Source organism: Sinocyclocheilus grahami, unplaced genomic scaffold (genome assembly GCF_001515645.1).
Source record: "Sinocyclocheilus grahami isolate Dianchi unplaced genomic scaffold, SAMN03320097.WGS_v1.1 scaffold4728.1, whole genome shotgun sequence".
Taxonomy (NCBI): domain Eukaryota; kingdom Metazoa; phylum Chordata; class Actinopteri; order Cypriniformes; family Cyprinidae; genus Sinocyclocheilus; species Sinocyclocheilus grahami.
The window spans coordinates 1-725 of NW_015509614.1; the positions used below are offsets into that span (position 1 = coordinate 1).

General features: G+C 36.7%; 1 protein-coding gene across 1 annotated transcript in view; it reads left to right on the plus strand.

Moving 5' to 3' along the window:
* Positions 1 to 6: 6 nt before the first annotated feature.
* LOC107576963 (protein LAP2-like) overlaps positions 7 to 725 on the plus strand; it is a 5,033-nt gene continuing 4,314 nt past the window's right edge. Inside the window, exon 1 of the mRNA XM_016263081.1 lies at positions 7 to 55. The gene's annotated coding sequence lies outside the window, so the exon portion shown is untranslated. The remainder of the gene's footprint in view (positions 56 to 725) is intronic.

Sequence of the window (725 nt, forward strand, 5' to 3'; positions counted from 1 at the left end):
GCAAGTGGCATTCGAGTGTGACGAGGACAAGGATGAGAGAGAAACGCCCCCGCGGGTCAGTTCCCACCGTCCAATTCTGTACAGGGTGCACTCTCGATTTTCTGTTTCCCTTTGTGCATGTCCTGCGCTGTCATATCACCCATCTCACCACCTTGTTTTTTGTTCTGTCCTAACTGGGCATTGCACACTTAAATCATATTTGTTTGTTTTTTTTCTAAAATGTTGCTGTAAGCCACAAAATCCCAGCCATTTGGAACATACTTAAATGAGTGTGATTTTGGACCAGTGTGATTTCATTGTGGGTTGCGCTAACTTGCACATCTTGCCAACAAAACGAAGCAAATAATTATCAAAATGTCCTTGCAGTTAGTTGATTGGTACAGGTAAGAGATGCTGTTTTTTTTTTCATTGCAAATAACATACAGCAAATTAGACACTATAAAACATTTCTGTCATTATTTACTCACCCTCATGAAGTTTCTAATCCATATGACTTTTATTCTTCTGTGGAACACAAAAGGAGATATTTTTATTTCTGACTATGCTGGCTGCTCTTTTCCATGCAGATATTATTAATGAGCAGTAAAGCTTCACAATGGATGCTGAAATGAAAACTGAAAAATCTATTTTGTTCATTGAAAAGAAGGTGAAAATAAATTAAAATATAAATATTAGATGAAAAGCTTGAACAAAAATTAGATGTTCCCTTGGCAACTAACTGAAAT